Raw genomic sequence first — 19,497 nt, forward strand, 5'->3', positions numbered from 1 at the left:
CCGAAATAATCCCAGTAATTGGACTCGAGCTACAGCTAAACTGTTATATCAGTTTCAGCACAAAACACTACAAATTAGAACTCTCATCTCCTTTAAAACCTTTCCTTATTAATGTGCGCGCGCGCACACACACACACACACACACACACACATACACAAGTAGACATAGGTGCTGTTCAGAGAAGAAATGAGAAGACAGATCAGTGGTTTTTCTTTATGGGCTGCTGAGGTTATCCTTATACTGGTCAGAACTTTATTTTTCAGTCATCTTTGCCCAGATGCTTCCACAGGTCTGCAAGAGATACAGGGTAGCTGGTTCACTTGTAATAAGTCTCTGACTTATCAATTAAAAGTCACAGGTGACACAACTGCTGAAGGAAAGATGAACCAGTTTTGTGAAGGTTTAAAGTCAGTTTTATCTGTAGACAGAGAGGCGTCCTGTGATGGTCGAGGTCATATCACTTCTCTCTGTATTTTGTTCCCAGCTTTGACCTGTTCACTTTCCTGAGAACCCATCACAGTGTTATTGTAAGGCAAAAGGCTTTTGTCATTGATAACTAGTCACTAGTCCAGAGACCAATCAACTTCTTCTTTCCAATCGGTACTGATTTATCCACCTCTGCTCCTGTTCATCTGCAAGAACTTCACTGGCTATTCCTGCAGTGAAATTGGTGGGCAGTGAGTCAAGGTGGTTTTTTTCTCCCCTCACTACTTGTGCATACTGAGATGCTGGTGAGGACGAATGTTGAGATGAGAGAGGATAGTGAGTTTTGAGAAGATATGTAGCTCAGGTTGAGGTTCTGGATGTACGATTGCTCACTGAGCTGGAAGCTTAGTTTTCAGATGTTTCGTCACCATACTAGGTAACATCATCAGTGAGCCTCCGACAAAGCGCTGGTGTTATGTCCCGCTTTCTATTTAAGTGTTTAGGTTTCCTTGGGTTGGTGATGTCGTTTCCTGCGTTGGTGATGACATCACCAACGCAGGAAACGACATCACCAACCCAAGGAAACCTAAACAGATAAATATAAAGCGGGATATAACACCAGCGCTTCATCAGAGGCTCACTGATGATGTTACCTAGTATGGTGACGAAACATCTGAAAACTAACCTTCCAGCTCAGCGAGCAAACTCACAAACATGAGAGAGGATATACTTGTGGCTTTGTCATTCCCATGGACTGTCTAATTTGGTTCCTTTGCTTAAATTTCATGGTGACTTCCGACAACTTGATGGTGATAAAATGTCAGAGGGTCAATGCTGAGGGAGTACCGCACTGTCAGAGGGTCAGTGCTGAGGGAGCGCCGCACTGTTGGAGGGTCAGTGCTGAGGGAGTGGGCACTGTCCGAGAGTCAGTGCTGAGGGAGTGGGCACTGTCAGAGAGTCAGAGCTGAGGGAGTGGGCACTGTCGGAGGGTCAGTGCGGAGGGAATGCCGTGCTGTCGGAGGGTCAGTGCTGAGGGAGTGTCGTGCTGTCGGAGGGTCAGTGCTGACGGAGCACCGCACTGCCGGAGAGTGAGTGCCGAGGGAGTGAGCACTGTCGGAGGATCAGTGCTGAGGGAGCGCCGCACTGTCGGAGGGTCAGTGCTGAGGGAGCACCACACTGTCGGACAGCCAGTGCTGAGGGAGCGCTGCATTGTCAGCGGCTCAGTGTTGAGGGAATGGGCACTGTCGGAGGGTCAGTGCTGAGGATGTGAGCACTGTCGGACGATCAGTGCTGAGGGAGTGCCGCACTGTCGGAGGATCAGTGCTGAGGGAGTGCCGCGCTGTCGGTGGGTCAGTGCTGAGGAAGAACCGTACTGTTGGAATGTCAGTGCTGAGGGAGCGCCACACTGTCGGAGGGTCAGTGCTGAGGGAGCACCGCACTGTTGGAAGGTTAGTGCTGAGGGAGCAGGCACTGTTGGATGGTCACAGCAGAGGGAGTGCTGCACTGTCAGAGGGTCAGTGCTGAGGAAGAACCGTACTGTTGGAATGTCAGAGCAGAGGGAGTGCCGCACTGTGGGAGGCTCAGTGCTGAGGGAATGCTGCACTGTCAGAGGGTCAGTGCTGAGGAAGCGCCACACTGCCGGACGGCCAGTGCTGAGGGAGTGCCGCACTGTCAGAGGGTCAGTGCTGAGGGAGTGCCGCACTGTTGGAGGGTCAGTGCTGAGGATGTGAGCACGGTCGGAGGATCAGTGCGAGGGAGCGCCGCACTTTCGGAGGGTCAGTGCTGAGGGAGGGGCACTGACAGAGGGTCAGTGCTGAGGAAGAACCACACTGTTGGAATGTCAGTGCTGAGGGAGCGCCGCACTGTTGGAGCGTCAATGCTGAGGGAGTGCCGCACTGTCGGAGCGTCAGTGCTGAAGGAGTGGGCACTGTCGGAGGGTCAGTGCTGAGGGAGTGGGCACTGTCGGAGGGTCAGTGTAGAGGTGTGCCGCACTGTCGGAGAGTCAGTGGTGAGGGAGCGCCGCACTGTTGGAGGGTTTGTGTTAAGGGAGCAGGCACTGTTGGACGACCAGTACAGATGGACTGCCGCACTGTCAGAGGGTCAGTGCCGAGCGAGCACCACACTGTCGGAGGGTCAGTGCTGAGGGACCGGGCACTGTCGGACGGTCAGTGCTGATGGTGTGGGCACTGTCGGAGGGTCAGTGCTGAGGGAGCGCCGCACTGTCGGAGGGTCAGTGCTGAGGGAGTGCCGCACTTGTCGGAGGTTCAGTGCTGAGGAAGCGCCGCACTGTCGGAGGGTCAGTGCTGAGGGAGTGGGCACTGTCGGAGTGTCAGTGCTGAGGGAAGAGCACACTGTCGGAGTGTCGAGCTGAGGGAGCGCCGCACTGTTGGAGGGTCAGTGCTGAGGGAGCGCTGCATTGTCGGAGGGTCAGTGATGAGGGAGCACCGCACTGTCGGAGCGTCAGTGCTGAGGGAGCGGGCACTGTCGGAGGGTCAGTGTAGAGGGACCAGCACACTGTCGGAGGGTTAGTGCTGAGTGAGCAGGCACTTTCGGACGGTCAATGCAGAGGGAGTGCCGCACTGTGGAAGGCTCAGTGCTGAGTGAGTGCCGCACCGTTGGAGAGTCAGTGCTCAGGCAGCGCCGCTCTGTCAGTGGGTCAGTGCTGAGGGCGTGGGCACTGTTGGAGGGTCAGTGCTGAGGGAGCGCCGCACTGTCGGTGGTTAATTGTAATTTGTAATAACTGTTACATGGCTGGATGATGCTGTGTCAGATGATTGTAGAAGTAGAGTCTGCTGGAGAATTCTGTAATTTACTGCTGTTGTGATGCTCTGTTTGACCGTATTATTTATTGGTCTGTTTCTATCAGGCCATTTGGCATCTACCAGGCCATCTTCACCTGCTGACCTACTGCCTTCGAGGACTGCAGCTGGGGTCTGTGCCACTGAAAAAGGACTTATTGAGCACCTAGAGCCCTTTCAGTGGTATGTGTCAACAGTGCTCTGGTTGGGTCTGTGACTCCAAGCACTGCAGCCCTGTCCACTCGAGTTTCCACATACTGGACTGTAGTCCTCCGACTGTTCTTCACTGTTCGTGCTGCACTGTTCTTCCAAATACAGAGGAGGAATGGAAGGGTCCTCGGCTCATGGAGTGTGACTAGTCTGGGAATGGGATTGGGCTCGGGGAGGGGGAGGGGGATGGGCTGGGGGAGGGGATCGGGCTGGGGGTGGGGAACTGACTGGGGGTGGGGGAGGGCTGGCGGAAGGGACTGGGCAGGGGGTGGGGGAGGGGAATGGGCTGGGGTTGGGGAGTGGCATGGGAGAAGGGACTGGGCTGGGGACGGGATTGGGCTGGGGCAGGGGAATGGGCTGGTGGAAGGGACTGGGCTGGGAGATGACTGCGATGGGGGTGGGACTGTACTGGGGAGGGGAATGGGCTGGGGGAGGGGACTCTGATGGGGAGGCGGCTCGATGGGGTGGGCACTGGGCTGGGGGAGGGGACCCCGATGGGGAGCTGATTGGGCTGGGGGAGTGGACCCCGTTGGCAAGCTGACTGGACTGGGGGAATTGTACAGACATGTGGGGCTTGGGGAGGAGAAGGAGGCTTGTACTGCTGGCACTGAAGGGGCATGTTTGTACCAGGATAGGAGGGATGGGGCAGACGGTGGGAGTTGTGCTGCAATGGGATGGGGTGCAGGAACAGCACTGAATGGGACACTTCCAGGATTAAACCCAGTGGCAGGAAGATCATATTGGTCCTTTCAAAGGCCTGGCTCTAGATTATTCCAAATGGTCTGAGCCTGAGGGAGGAGGGAGGGTGAGTGAGGGAGGGCGAGTGAGGGAGGGCGTGAAGGTAAGTGAGAGGGTGGACGAATTAATGTGAGAGAGTGAGTGGTGGGTGAGGGAGGGAGTGAGTGAGTGAGATGAGAGTGAGGGCCAGTGAGTGATTGGTTTAAGGTGAGGGAAGGAGGATGGGTGAGTGAGTGAGGGTGCAGGGAGGGGCCTGGGTCAAATGAGGGATTGAGCTGCACAGAGCCACTGTTTCACTCCTCTCCACTTCCTTCTTAAAGAACCTCCACACATCCAGGAGGGAAGCAGAAAAAGTCAGGCTGAAGTCCCTCTCTGTGAACCCATTCCCTTGTGAATTTGACAGGGGCCAGCTTCTAGTGAACTCCGCAGGAAGTGAACTCGGTGTGGCGTTAGTTACTCCCAAATCACTTCTGCCCCAATTCCCAGCCCATCCATAATCACCTGGAAATGAAGCCTCTCTCCAGCTCATGTTAATGACGTTATTAATTAGCTCTGTTGTTATTAACCAGCGGGTTCGGCCTCACCTCTCCCCACCGTCACTGCCTCACCGGCCCCGCTCTCACCCCCGACCCGAATCCTTTCTGCCTCCTTAGGGTAAAAAGGGCGGGGTTATAGAATTACAGCAGAGAGGAGAGAAAAGAAGAAGAAAAATGAAAGCATAAAGAAAGGGAACTGGCGAGTAGAATGGAGCACTAATTGGAACAGCTTACCCTGCCACCATCTTGCCAGATTCACTTCTACCTCTGAAAGCTGCTCCAGCCCTGACATCACTGCATATCTCTGTAAAATCCTCTAGTCTGTATATCCTCCCTGTCTCTGTAATGTCCTTCAGCCCTTACACCCCTCCTTATCTCTATGGTCTCCACCAGCTCCTCCAATCTTGGGCTCTTGAACATCCCTGATTCCCGTAAGACTGCCGTTGGCATTGTCTTCTGCTTCCATAAACGAGCCTTAGCCAAAATGGCTCCATTAGTACATGTTGACATCCAAATGGCTTCCCCTGTAAATATGGATTCAAAGTAATCAGATTCAAGTGAAATAAAAACACCCAGGTGTGGAATGAAAGGAATTACACTGGGTGGGATATTAAAGGGTCAGTGAGTGAGGGAGAGAGTGGGATTAGACAGGATGGGATATTAAAAGGTCCCTATTTCTCCTTTTAAATACTCCTTATGAACGGGTCTTTTTATCCTGATATTGCCCAAGGCTAGGTTTGCTTTTCTTAAGTGATGGTCCTTTTAGATGGTTAAGGTCATTACAGATGCTAGGTGAATGCAGGTTGTTGTTCTAATTGTAGCCCGCGTTCTTTCTTGTCCCTCACTCGCTGTTATAGCCAGACGTGCCGAGTGTCATTTTCCATTCCAAAGTGATCGATGATGCGAACTCAGTGGGAGAACAACGCGTTATCTATGACTCAGTCGTTGTAAACAAAGGTTCTGCCTACGACCCTTCAACAGGCATTTTCACTGCCCCATCTGGCTGGGACCTACTCCTTTACCTAATCACTGCTCGCACAGATGACCGCTGAGAACACTGAAGTCTACCTGATGACAAGTGGGGAAGCCCTGAGTTACGTACATAGTATCTTGATGCCACCGGAAGCCCAGACAGCATCCATGCCTGCCATACTAATGCTCAACTCGGGTGACCAAGTCTGGGTGCAGCTCATTCGTGGATGACACGGAGTGGACTATGAGCCATGAATTTTTAGGGGGTCCTTTTGGAGGCCCCAAGTAGGAGGAAGCTTGCTAGAACATTGGCCAAATTTCTGTAGACTTTTCCCAATATTCCGCTCTGCCCTACATTCTAATATCATACCCACACTAGCCCCACTGACCCCTCACTCCCTACACTCTGTAATATCCTACTCAGTGTAATCCCACTCTCCCTCTCATTATCTGTAGCATTTAATATCCAACCAAATCTAATTCTGTTCTCCCCTTGCTCCCCACAGTTTCTAATATCCCACCCAGTCTAATCCTACTCTCCGTTGCTCCATAATATCCCACCCAGTATATTCCCACTATTACCCTTACTCCCTGCGCCTTTTAATATCCCATTAAGTCTCATCACACACTCCCCCTCATTCCCTGCACCCTTTAATATCCCAGACAGTCTAATCCCACTCTTCCTTCACTCCTTGGACCTGTTATAGAGTCATACAGCATGGAAACAGACCCTTCAACCCAATCAGTCCATGCCAAACATTATTCCAACTAAACTATCTCACCTGCCTGTTCCCTGGCCCATATCCCTCCAAACCTTTCCTAGTCATATGTCCATCTAAACGTCTTTTAACCATCACAGCTGTACCCACATCAACGACTTCATCAGGAAGTTCATTCCACATGTGAACCACCCTCTGTGTAAAATAAAATGCCTCATGTCTTTTTTAAATCGTCTCTCACCTTAAAAATATGTCCCTTGTCTTGAAATTCTCCGTATTAGGAAAAAGACAACCACCATCAGCTCTTTCTATATCTGTTATTATTTTATAAACTTATGTCAGGTTATCTTTCAACCTCTAATGCTCCAGTGCAAAAAGTGCCAGCCTTTCCTTATAACTCAAACATTCCATACCCGGCAACATCCCAGTAAATCTCTTCTGAACCCCCTCCAGCTTGATAATATTCTTCTTATGACTGGGTGACCAGCACTAGACTCAGTATTCCAGAAGAAGCCTCACAAATACCCTGTAAAACCTCAACATAACACCCCAACTCCAGCACTCAAAGGACTGAGCAATGAAGGCAAGCATGACAAATGCCTTTTTTAACCACCCTTCTATGTGTGACACCAACTTAAAAAAATTACGTACCTGCACCCCACGTCCCTCTGTTCTACAATACGACCCAAGGCCCTACAATTAATTTTATAAGCTTGTTTGTTGAACTAAAATGCAATATCTTGCATTTACCCGGATTGAAATCCGTCTGCCATTTTTCAACCCAGTTGACCCGTTTGATCAAGATCCTCCTTTTAATCTTAGAAAACCTTCTTCTCTGTCTACTATGCCACCAAGTTTGATGTCATCAGCAAAAGTATTAACCATTAATATAAATGACAAACAAAAAGTGACTCAGAACTGGTCCCTGTGGAACACCAGGATAACAAAGCGTGAAGCTGGATGAACACAGCAGGACAAACAGCATCTTAGCTTTTGTGCTCCTAAGATGCTGCTTGGCCTGCTGTGTTCATCCAGCTTCACACTTTGTTATCTTGGATTCTCCAGCATCTGCAGTTCCCATTATCCCTGTGGAACACTGCTGGTCACAGTCCTCCAGTTTGAAAGCAACCCTTCACCATTACCCTTTGTCTCCTGCCGTTAATCCAATTACATATCCAATTGACAAGAGCACCCTGAATCCCATGTGACCTAACTTTACTATTAGTGTCCCATGCAGATCCTCCTTAAATGCTTTACCAAAATCCAAATAAACGTCTACTGCCCTACCATCATCAAAAAACTCAGTCAAATTTGTAAGACATGATTTTCTTCACACAAAAGCATGTTGACAAACCCTAATCAATTTTTGCCTCTCTAAATGTCCATAAATTCTATCTTTTATGATCGCCTCCAACAAGTTACCCACAACTGAAGTCAAACTCACAGATATATAGTTCTCCAGTTTCACTTTACAACCTTTCTTAAACAAAGACACAACATTGACCACTCTCCAGTCATCAAGTACCTCACCTGTAGTTATAGATGATGCAAATATTTCTGCAAGGGGGTCTTGCAATTTCCTCCCTTAATTCCCACAACATTCCGGGATACATTAGATCATGTCCTGGAGATTTATCCATCTTTTTATTCTCTAAGACCTCCTGAATGTTTTCTTTGCTAATGTGGACTGTTTATAAAACATTAAAAGTTAATTTCCTTACATTCTCTAGACTGAATTTCTTTCTCCATAGTAAAAACTGATACAAAATATTTATTTACTTTCTCTCCCATCTCCTGGGGTTCAACACAAAAATGATCTTCTTGATCTTTAAGAGGCCCAACCCCATCTCTAGTTACCCTCTTGCTCTTAATGTATTTGTAGAATCGCTTTGGATTATCTTGAACCTTATCTACCAATGGTATCTCATATCCCCTCTTAGGCCTCCTGATTTCTCATTTAAGAATGTCCCTACACATGCTATACTGATTAAAAGATTTAGTTAAGCCAAGTTGTCTACATCTAAAAAAAATTCTCTTTTATTCTTGTCAATATCTTTATTCATCCATTGTTCCTTCATCTTACCAGCATTATCCTTCACTCTAACAGGAACAAAATGCCTCTGAACTCTTGTCATCACACCCTTGAACACCTCCCACTTGATAGACATCTTTTTTTTATATGCTAACAGTCTACTCCGATCAATTTCTGAAAGTTCTTGTCTCATACTATTAAAAGTTGCCTTCCTCCAATTAAAAACTTTAACTTTTATAGAAGGCTTATCCTTTTCCAAAACCATTTTGAAATTAATAGAATTAAGATCACTAAAGTGTTCCCCCACTGTTACTTCAGTCACCTGCCCTCCATTATTACCCAAAAGAAGATCTAGTTTTGTTCAGTGATAATGGGAACTGCAGATGCTGGAGAATCCAAGATAATAAAATGTGAGGCTGGATGAACACAGCAGGCCCAGTAGCATCTAGGACCACAGACAAATTGATAAAGAAAATTTTCTTGAGTACATTTAACAAATTCTTCACCATCCAAGCCTTAAACACGCTGGTAATCCCAGCCAATGTTTGGAAAATTAAAATCCCCCATTATTACAACCTTATTATGCTTTCATATATCTGAAATCTCCCTACATATTTGTTTCTCAATTTTTCTCTTACTATTGGTGGGTGGGGGTGACATTGTATAATCCCATCAGTGATCTTTCTTATTTGTAATTCCTACCCATATATTTTCAAGGGACAATTTTTCAAAAGTATCTTCCCTAATTACATCAAAAATGTATAACTTCATCAAAAACGTCAAGCCCCCTCCTTTTCTGTGTCCTTTTCTATCCTTCCTATAGCATCTAAAATACAGTCAAATCCCACTCTCCCCTTCATTCCCTGTCCCTGTAAAATTCCACCCAGTCTATCCTCATTCTCTTGCCACTTGGGTGGTCACATTTCACTTGAACCTGACCTCTCTGGGTCCATACTTACATTACAATCACTACATGCATTATTTATTAATAGCTAACAAGGCCAGGGAAGCCATTTTGATGCAAACACATGACTAATGCAGCCATTTTATATGAGGTGCATTTATCAATCAAATCACTGCATGATAATGGTAACCAGTCACAGAACAAGATTGTTGTATTAGTTATGAGCTTAGTAAGGTTACAGTTAATGAATCAATAATTATATTAGTAAGACTGGTTTTTCTTTTGAAACTGCTCACATAAAACTTAAGTTGTTTGTTATGTTAAATCCTTTCTGTCTGTGTGAAGCAGAGCAGATTGACCAATCACAATATTTGTAAATGATGTTGGTGAGGGAACCAAATAAAGTATTTCCATATTTGCTGAAGACACACAACAATCTAGGTTGGTAGGCAGAGACATGGTGGCTCCTGCCCTCTGATATGGCTCTGAGATGTGGACTTGTCTACAGCAGGCACTTCACGGTGCTGGAACGGTACCAGCAACACTGCCTCTGCAGATCCTGTAAATCCTCTGGGAGGAAAGATGCATCAACACCAGTGCCACAAATTGGTCAACTTCCCAGCATCGAGGCACTGACCATCCTTGATTGGCTATGATGGGCTGGGCATATCACCCACAGGAGTGACACAAGACTGCCCAAGCAGGTGCTCTACTCCCAGCTCCGAAATGGCAGGTGAGCCCTGGATGGGCAGAAGAAGTATTTCAGCGATATCCAAAAGGCCTCACTGGTGAAGTGCGGTACTCCCCCACATACCCAGGAGCCACTGGTCCAAGACTGGGAAAGCATTGAGCACCTCGAGACTTGCCATTGGATAAATGCAGAAGCCAGGCAAAATCAGCATAAGAAGTGCATTCAGAGTAAGAATTGCAGATGCTGGAGTAAGCGATAACACAATGTGGAGGAACACAGCAGGCCAGGCAGCATCAGAAGAGCAGGAAAGTTGACGTTTTGGGTCGGGATCCTTCTTCAGAAATGGGAAGGCGGAAGGGAACTCAGAAATGAAGAGACAGGAGGAGAAGTGGGGCTGGGGAAGGTAGGTGTTATGGTGATGGGTGAGTTCAGGTAGGTAGTGGTGGGCATTGGTCAGTGTGGTGGGAGGGGCGGATAGGTGGGAGAGATGATGGGCAGGTTGTGTCAGGTCAAGGAGGTGGGAATGAAGGAGAGAGGGTTGGCCATGGGATGAGGCCGGGGGTGGGGAGATTTTGAAATGGGTAAAATCCACATTTAGCGTATTGGGCCGTAGGCTCCAAGGTGGAATACGAGGTGCTGTTTCTCCAGTTTCCCGGTATCATCATTGTGACACTGGAGAGGGCCCAGGATGGACATGTAACCCAGGGAGCAGCTGCCACACAAATGCCCCACCCATCCCTTCCAGTTGCCATCTTCTGCTCCAAGTATAACAGAAGCTGTGGAAGCCACATCAATCTGTAGAGCCACCTATAGACTCATTCTGAGAGTGGAAGAGAGTCATCCTTGTTTGCAAGGGACTGTCAATGATTGTGATTTGTGAGGAGACTACAAAGTGGCTTCAAGATAATTTAGAAAAGTGCACTGAGTAGGGAACAAATGGCAGGTGCAGTACAACGTTGTAAATGTGAACTTATAGACAATCGACCTTGGCGTGTAAACCAGAATGTACTTGAATGAGAAGTGTGGAATGTGCAAAGGGATCTGATTGTCCTTATACAGTCAATGAAGGTGCACAGGAAGAGGCGGCCAAGAATTAGGTGGCAAAAAGGTATTTTGGCCTTCATCGCAAAAGTATTTTAGTTCAGAAGTAAGGATATCTTCCTGCAGCAGAAGTCAGAAGTCACACAGCAGCAAGTTATAGTCCATCGGGCATAGTGACTTCACCTGACAGAGGAGCAACGCTCCAAAAGCTTGTGATTTCAAGTAAACCTGTTGGACTATTGTCTGATGCTGTGTGACTTCTGACTTCGTCCACCTGAGTCCAACATGAGCACCTCCACATTATGGTTGCTGTAACTGTGCAGGGCTGTGGTGAGACCAAATCTGGAGTACAGTGTGCACTTTTGGTCTCCCTATCTAAAAGCTCTACCTGCAAGATGGAATGCAGCAGATGTTCTCTTAGCTGATATCTGGGATGGTAGGACCATGATAGAAGGCCCATCTGCTTTGATAATGTAGAAAATGGTTGGTGTCTAGCCTGAGGTTCTGTAGTGGCATTTAAGATGGATGTATGGGGTCTCAGATCTGTTGCAAGTAGTGAGCTTATTTTGTGTGGACTGAACCTTGTGCTAGTTTCCTGAACACATCTCATTTAAACTGCACATCTCTAAGTTTTAATTCCAAAATGCTTGTTTAAAAGGGGGCTTCTCCAGACCAAAAAAAGAAGGCAAATTCAATGCTGGCTGGCGGAGTCCTGTGTGGAACACAGAGAATGTCACACCTTTTGGATGTCAGCAAAAAATTTCAAATGGACGGAGAGAAATACGAGAGGAAGAGATCATACGGGAACCAACTATCTTCCCATCAGAGATAATGGGAACTGCAGATGCTGGAGAATCCAAGGTAACAAAGTGTGAAGCTGGATGAACACAGCAGGCCAAGCAGCATCTCAGGAGCACAAAAGCTGACGTTTCGGGCCTAGACCCTTCATCAGAGAGGGGGATGGGGAGAGGGCTCTGGAATAAATAGGGAGAGAGGGGGAGGCGGACCGAAGATGAAGAGAAAAGAAAATAGGTGGAGAGGTGGGTATAGGTCGGAAAGTAAGGAGGGGATAGGTCAGTCCAGGGAAGACGGACAGGTCAAGGAGGCAGGATGAGGTTAGTAAGTAGGAAATGGAGGTGCGGCTTGAGGTGGGAGGAAGGGATAGGTGAGAGGAAGAACAGGTTAGGGAGGTGGGGACAAGCTGGGCTGGTTTTGGGATGCAGTGGGGGAAGGGGAGATTTTGAAGCTTGTGAAGTCCACATTGATACCATTGGGCTGCAGGGTTCCCAAGCGGAATATGAGCTGCTGTTCTTGCAACCTTCGGGTGGCATCATTGTGGCACTGCAGGAGGCCCACGATGGACATGTCGTCTGAGGAATGGGAGGGGGAGTTAAAATGGTTTGCGACTGGGAAGTGCATTTGTTTATTGCGAACCGAGCGGAGATGTTCTGCAAAACGGTCCCCAAGCCTCCGCTTGGTTTCCCCAATGTAAAGGAAGCCACATCGGGTGCAGTGGATACAATATACCACATTGGCAGATGTGCAGGTGAACATCTGCTTAATATGGAAAGTCATCTTGGGGCCTGGGATAGGGGTGAGGGAGGAGGTGTGGGGGCAAGTGTAGCATTTCCTGCGGTTGCAGGGGAAGGTGCCGGGTGTGTTGCGGTTGGAGGGGAGTGTGGAGCGGACAACGGAGTCACGAAGAGAGTGGTCTCTCCGGAAGGCAAACAAGGGTGGAGATGGAAAAATGTCTTGGGTGGTGGGGTCGGATTGCTACACCTCCATTTCCTACCTGCTAACCTCATCCCGCCCCCTTGACCTGTCCTTCTTCCCGGGACTGACCTATCCCCTCCCTACCTCCCCACCTATACTCTCCTCTCCACCTATCTTCTTTTCCCTCCATCTTCGGTCCACCTCCCCCTCTCTCCCTATTTATTCCAGAACCCTCTCCCCATCCCCCTCTCTGATGAAGGGTCTAGGCCCGAAACGTCAGCTTTTGTGCTCCTGAGATGCTGCTTGGCCTGCTGTTTTCATCCTGCTTCACACTTAACTATCTTCCCATCCCTGCCTTAGCAGAAAGCCTTGTCTTGTGAAAAGGTTATTTGTGTCTTGTCTTTCTCGGAATAGGCAAAATACATGTGATTAAATACCGAGTGTAACCCTCGTATGGGTTAGTGGCAGAAGGTGTGCTAGTGAACTACTACTTTGCGTTCAAGTAATAGAGTGCTGGAGAAATCACAGTCAAGGAGTCACAGAACAGCTACCCTTGCATTGCAGGTAAAGGATTCTCTCACTCTGAATGTTTCCAGCCAACCAACCATCATCAAAAGGAAATCGGACAAAGCATAAAAGAGGAGGTTTTACTAAATCTGTACAGGCGATTATTCGGATCACAGCTGGAATACTGTGAATAGTTTTCAACCCCTTATCTGGGGAAAGATACACTGGCACTGGAGGTAGTCCAGACAGGTTTTACAAGGCTGATCCCAGGTATGGAGGGAGTGTCTTATAAGGAAAAGTTGAGTAGGTTGGGCCTGCATTCATTTAGCTTTGAAGAATGAGAGGTGTTGATATTGAAACGTATAAGTTTCTTGGAGGACTTGGCTGGCTAGATGTAGAAAGGTTCTTTCTCCTTGTGGGAGAATCTAGGACCAGAGGATTAATTGAATAAAGAAATAATTAATGGAATAAAGGATTGCCGATTTAAGACACAGATGAGGAGGGATTTCTTTTCTCTGAGGCTAGTGAATCTGTGGAATGCTTTATTTTGAGGGCTAGCGAGGCCGGGCTACTAAGAATATTCAAAGCTGAGATAGATTTTTAATCAAGTAAGGGAAATGGGGGAGGAAAGGCAGTGGAAGTGGACTCAAGATTAGATCAGCCATGAACTCTTTGAATGGCACTTCTGCTCTGATATCTTATAACCTTAAAAGGATTTACATAAACTTGAAAAATCCAAAAACTCTGAAACCAATGGTTCAATAATCAATGTTCCAGAAACTACTCTCACAAACTTGTTTGCGAGATTGGTCCATGTACCTACCAACTTCTGATTTTTCTTTGGCCTCACTTCTTTCTAATCTGTGTGTATGTGCGCTGCATTATTCGTTCCTTCGATCAGCCTGGCCTGGTATGTTTACCATGTATGCTCACTGACTGCGCTTTCCGAGCTCTAACAGTACTATTTCCTCTTCGATTACATTCAAACCGTTGTGTGTCACAGATGGAAATTTGATAAATACTTCAGCCTTGTTCATGGGTTGGCTTACATGCACACTCTGATGTAAATTTCAAGATATTCCCAGGCCCCAGGTTGAAGAAGAGCACCATTCCCTTGCTCCTGTCCCAGAGGGTGGGAGGAGACTTTGGATCAAAGCTGCACCTGTCCTGGATATATGTGTGTGCATGTGTGTGTGTGTGTGTGTGTGTGTGTGTCTGTGTGTGTGTGTCTGTGTGTGTGTGTCTCTGTGTGTGTGTGTGTCTGTGTGTGTGTGTGCCTGTGTGTGTGTGTCAGTTTGTGTGTGTGTGTGTGTCTGTGTGTGTCTGTGTGTGTGTGTCTGTGTGTGTGTGTCTCTGTGTGTGTGTGTGTCTGTGTGTGTGTGCCTGTGTGTGTGTGTCAGTTTGTGTGTGTCTGTGTGTGTATCTGTGTGTGTGTCTGTGTGTCTGTGTGTGTGTGTATCTGTGTGTGTCTCTGTGTCTGTGTATGTGTGTTTCTGTGTGTGTGAGAGAGAGAGTGCGTGGGTGTGTTTCTGTGTGTGTGGGTGGGTGGGTGGGGGGGGGTGTGGTGGTTGTTTCAACTCCCAGGAGACCAGTTAGTTTCTGAGGTAGAGTTCCAAACTCCTTATTTGGCAACGTGGATATCACGTTTGGATTTTTTTTAAGCTGTGAAACCACAGAGAGCGAACAGAAACTGACTGACAACAATCCACCGACAGATTCTTGTTGCTAAGACTCCAAAGCCATTAGCTTTAGTTCTTCACCACATCAAGTCTGTGGGTCTGAAATATTAAACACACTGTCTGACTGCTTGAGGAGATTTCACTCTGTGAATCAACCAGGCACTGATACAGTGTGAACGTGATGGTGAGTGAATGTCTGAGTGAGTGTCTTGGCAGCGTGAGTGGCTGTCTTTGAGTTAGTGTGCCTGTGTATTCTGCCTGAGCTGAGTTTAGTCCGTCAGTTCCTCAGGGACCCCTCCGCAAGCTGGGATCTCACAGCTGGGACGGAGGGATGGCATCGGAATAAACGATGCACTTCAGCACAGACGAAGAACGACCTTGTCAAACCCACCTATTTATTCAGTTCCACTTCTCCTTGAGTTGGTTACGGCAGCTTCCACTCAGAGCGTGTTCAGCTCTTGCACGGTCCAGTCACGAGAGAATAAACTTCCCTTCAATAAAACAAAACAGATTGCAGATCCGAAACGAGCAAGGACAGAAAATGGTGGAGAAATGCAGCACCCGCGCAGAGAGAGAACAGCATTAATGTTTCGACTCCAGTGACCTTTCTGGAAAGTCTCCATTTAACAGTTTTGAACGGAACACTTTGGGAATTATTCGCGCTCTGAACAGTCTCGGACTGGCTACCCATTCGACAGGGGCCAGTCGACATTCCATTGGATTCCGCCTCCCTGTAAGTGGAATTTGTACAATGAAAATCTGTTTAAATCTCAAGTACCCAGGAGGACATCAACTTCAGTGCCTAAACTTTGCATAGAAAAGCTACAGTGAATAACAATGGACTGCACCCTCTCGAACTTTCCGCAATGCCTTTCTGTCCGTGATGAAACATTTCTGCTTCACGGTAAACCCAACTGCCCAGGACAGTTCTCGGAGCGCATTTTCGACCTTCCAGGTTCAACAGTTTGACCTGCTGTTACCAATCCGCCCGTCACTGCCTTATTGCTCAAGAGCGGCGAAACATTTTCAACAAATCATTCGTAATGGAGTACACAGCTCAGTAACTATTATTTCTGTTACACACTTACCGCCCTACAGTGCCCACTCCCTCAGCACTGACCCTCCGACAGTGCCCACTCCCTCAGCACTGACCCTCCGACAGTGCGGCGCTCCCTCAGCACTGACCCTCCAACAGTGCCCACTCCCTCAGCACTGACCCTCCAACAGTGCGGCGCTCCTTCAGCATTGACCCTCCGACAGGGCCCGCTCCCTCAGCACTGACCCTCCGACAGTGCGGCGCTCCCTCAGCACTGACCCTCCAACAGTACGATGCTCCCTCAGCACTGACCCTCCGACAGTGCCCACTCCCTCAGCACTGACCCTCCAACAGTGCGGCGCTCCTTCAGCACTGACCCTCCGACTGTGCCCGCTCCCTCAGCACTGACCCTCCGACAGTGCGGCGCTCCCTCAGCACTGACCCTCCAACAGTACGATGCTCCCTCAGCACTGACCCTCCGACAGTGCCCACTCCCTCAGCACTGACCCTCTGACAGTGCCAACTCCCTCAGCACTGACCCTCCGACAGTGCCCGCTCCCTCAGCACTGACCCGCCGACAGTGCGGTGCTTCCTCAGCACTGGCCCTCTGACAGTGCCCACTCCCAAAGCACTGACCCTCCGATAGTGCCCGCTCCCTCAGCACTGACTCTCCGACAGTGCTCACTCCCTTAGCACTGACCCTCCAACAGTGCCCACTCCCTCAGCACTGACCCTCCAACAGTACGGCGCTCCCTCAGCACTGACCCTCCGACAGTGCCCACTCCCTCAGCACTGACCCTCCGACAGTGCCCGCTCCCTCAGCACTGACCCGCCGACAGTGCGGTGCTTCCTCAGCACTGGCCCTCTGACAGTGCCCACTCCCAAAGCACTGACCCTCCGACAGTGCCCGCTCCCTCAGCACTGACTCTCCGACAGTGCTCACTCCCTAGGCACTGACCCTCTGACAGTGCCCGCACCCTCAGCACTGACTCTCTGACAGTGCTCACTCCCACAGCACTGATCCTCTGACAGTGCCCGCTTGCTCAGCACTGATCCTCCGACAGTGCGGTGCCTCCTCAGCACAGACCCTCTGACAGTGCGGCACTCTCTCAGCACTGACTCTCCGACAGTGCTCAATCCCACAGCACTGATCGTCTGACAGTGCGGGGTGCCCTCAGTACTGACCCACCGACAGTGCGGTGCTCCCTCAGCACTGACCCTTGAACAGTGCCCACTCCATCAGCAGTGCACCGCTCCCTCTGCACTGACCCTCAAACAGTGCAGCGCTCCCTCAGATTTGACCCTCCGACAGTGCAGCACTCTCTCAGCACTGACTCTCCGACAGTGCTCACTCCCACAGCACTGATCATCTGACAGTGCGGGGCGCCCTCAGTACCGACCCTCCAACAGTGCCCACTCCCTCAGCACTGACTCTTTGACAGTGCACACTCCCTTAGCACTGATCCTCTGACAGTTCGGGGCGCCATCAGTATTGACCCACCGACAGTGCGTTGCTCCCTCAGCACTGACCCTCCAACAGTGCCCACTCCGTCAGCAGTGCACCGCTCCCTCTGCACTGACCCTCAAACAGTGCAGCGCTCCCTCAGATTTGACCCTCCAACAGTGCGGCACTCCCTCAGCACTGACCCTCCGACAGTGTGGTGCTCCCTCAGCACTGATCCTCCGACAGTGCGGCACTCCCTCAGCACTGACCCTCTGACAGTGCGACACTCCCTCAGCACTGACCCTCCGACAGTGTGGTGCTCCCTCAGCACTGATCCTCCAACTGTGCGGCGCTCCCTCAGCACTGTCCCTCCTACAGTGTCCACTCCCTCAGCACTGACCCTCTGACAGTGCCCGCTCCCTCAGCACTGATCCTCCGACAGTGCCCACTCCCTCAGCACTGACCCTCCGAAAGTGCGGCGCTCCCTCAGCACTGACCCTCTGACAGTGCGGCGCTCCCTCAGCACTGACCCTCCCACTGTGTGCCACTTCCCCAGCACTGACCCTCTGGCAGTGCCCGCTCCCTCAGCACTGACCCTCCGACAGTGCCCATTCCCTCAGTACTGATCCTCTGACAGTGCGGTACTCCGTCAGCACTGACCCTCTGACAGTGCGGCGCTCCCTGAGCACTGACCCTCTGGCAGTGCGGCACTCCCTCAGCACTGACCCTCAGACAGTGCGGCACTCCATCAGCACTGACCCTCCGACAGTGCGATATTCCCTCAGCACTAACCATCCGACAGTGCAATGCTCCCTCAGCACTGACCCTGCGACAGTGTGCCGCTCCCCCAGCACTGACCCGCTGACAGTGCCCACTCCCTCAGCTCTGACCTGCCGACAGTGCCCACTCCCTCAATACTGACCCTCCGACTGTGCCCGCTCCCTCAGCACTGACCCTCCGACAGTGCGACGCTCCCTCAGCACTGACCCTCCAACAGTGCCCGCTCCCTCAGCACTGACCCTCCGACAGTGCGGCACTCCCTCAGCACTGACCCTCTGACGGTGCCCGCTCCCCCAGCACTGACCCTCTGACAGTGCCCACTCCCTCAGCACTGATCTTCTGACAATGCCCACTCCCTCAGCACTGACCCTCTGACAGTGCGGCACTCCCTCAACACTGACACTCTGACAGTGCGGCTCTCCCCCAGCACTGACCCTCTGACGGTGCCCGCTCCCCCAGCACTGACCCTCTGACAGTGCCCACTCCCTCAGCACTGATCCTCCGACAATGCCCACTCCCTCAGCACAACCCTCCGACAGTGCGGCGCTCCCTCAGCAGTGACCCTCTGACAGTGCCCGCTCCCTCAGTGCTGACCCTCCGACAGTGCCCACTCCCTCAGCACTGACCCTCCGACAGTGCCCGCTCCCTCAACACTGACACTCTGACAGTGCGGCGCTCCCTCAGCACTGACCCTCTGACAGTGCCCGCTCCCTCAGCGCTGACCCTCCGATAGTGCCCACTCCCTCAGCACTGACCCTCCGACAGTGCCCGCTCCCTCAGCTCTGACCTGCCGACAGTGCCCACTCCCTCAATACTGACCCTCCGACAGTGCCCGCTCCCTCAGCACTGACCCTCCGACAGTGCGACGCTCCCTCAGCACTGACCCTCCAACAGTGCCCGCTCCCTCAGCACTGACCCTCCGACAGTGCGGCGCTCCCTCAGCACTGACACTCCGACGGTGCCCGCTCCCTCAGCACTGACCCTCCGACAGTGCGGCAGTTTTCTAACACTGGAGAATCTCAGCCTGAATTTTGAGGTGAAGTTTGAACCTGGTCAATTCCTTAACATCTGCCTTTGACAAAAAGTGACGGAGAAGCAGCGAGCGAGTTTTTAAAAAAATCAAAAGAGAGCAAGAGAGAAAACGCAAGTTGGACCGAGCGAATGAGAGACAGAGAGAACAAGGTGTGGAGCTGGATGAACACAGCAGGACCAGCAGCATCAGAGGAGCAGAAGGCTGCCGCTTGGGCTGCAGTGTTCATCCAGCTCCACA

The 19,497-nt window shown here is 50.3% G+C and overlaps 2 protein-coding genes across 2 annotated transcripts in view; one reads left to right on the plus strand and one right to left on the minus strand.

The window, feature by feature from the left end:
* LOC125448489 (myelin-associated glycoprotein-like) overlaps nucleotides 1-19,497 on the minus strand; it is a 238,887-nt gene that overhangs the window by 24,946 nt on the left and 194,444 nt on the right.
* Nucleotides 15,241-19,497, plus strand: part of LOC125448400 (myelin-associated glycoprotein-like) — a 56,936-nt gene continuing 52,679 nt past the window's right edge. The window contains exon 1 of the mRNA XM_048523700.2: nucleotides 15,241-15,700. The gene's annotated coding sequence lies outside the window, so the exon portion shown is untranslated. The remainder of the gene's footprint in view (nucleotides 15,701-19,497) is intronic.

This window comes from Stegostoma tigrinum, chromosome 41, assembly GCF_030684315.1.
Source record: "Stegostoma tigrinum isolate sSteTig4 chromosome 41, sSteTig4.hap1, whole genome shotgun sequence".
Classification (NCBI taxonomy): domain Eukaryota; kingdom Metazoa; phylum Chordata; class Chondrichthyes; order Orectolobiformes; family Stegostomatidae; genus Stegostoma; species Stegostoma tigrinum.